We start from the raw sequence: 681 nt of genomic DNA on the forward strand, positions 1-681 counted from the left end.
CGAGAAAAATCAAGTGAACCAAATCATTAAAGGTTGCTAAGTGCTATGAAGAGAACGAACAAGATCAGAAAGGGGGGCCCTCTTTCTAAAGATGCTCACAGAAGGCCTGTTCTAAGAGTAACATCAGTGCTAAGAGCTGAAGGATGAGAAACAGCCTCTTATATCAAGAACAGGAAGAATGGATAGAGGGAAGAGCTGTGCAGACTACTTGATGTGTGAAGAGTTTGGCATGTCCAAGAAGACAAGATTTTAGCAAAATGGTCAGGGCATGTGTGGCACCAGTTGGGATTGTAGAGATCGATGGGCCAGATCATTCGATTTTGTCCTAAGTGAGAAGAGGCCACTGAAGGGTGTTCAGTGGAGAAATGACATGTTTGATTCTTATTATAAGATGATGGTGAACTTCTGGCTACTAAGAGAAAAGGGGGCCAAAGTGGAAGTAGAGAGCATGTTGGAGACTGCCAGCAGCCCAGGTTGGAGATGATAGTGGCCTGGAGAGGGTGGTGATAATAGAAATGAAGAGAAAGTGGATTGAAGATATATTTTGGAAAGAAAAATCAGTGAACTGCTAATGGATTAGATGCAAGGATAATGGATAGGGAGGAGTCAGGGGTAGCTTCCTGGCTTGAATAGCTGAGTTAGTGTTGCCATTTACTGGAATGAGAATAGGTCTGGGGATGG

This window comes from Bos indicus x Bos taurus, unplaced genomic scaffold (genome assembly GCF_003369695.1).
Source record: "Bos indicus x Bos taurus breed Angus x Brahman F1 hybrid unplaced genomic scaffold, Bos_hybrid_MaternalHap_v2.0 tig00000871_arrow_arrow_obj, whole genome shotgun sequence".
NCBI classification, from domain to species: Eukaryota; Metazoa; Chordata; class Mammalia; order Artiodactyla; family Bovidae; genus Bos; species Bos indicus x Bos taurus.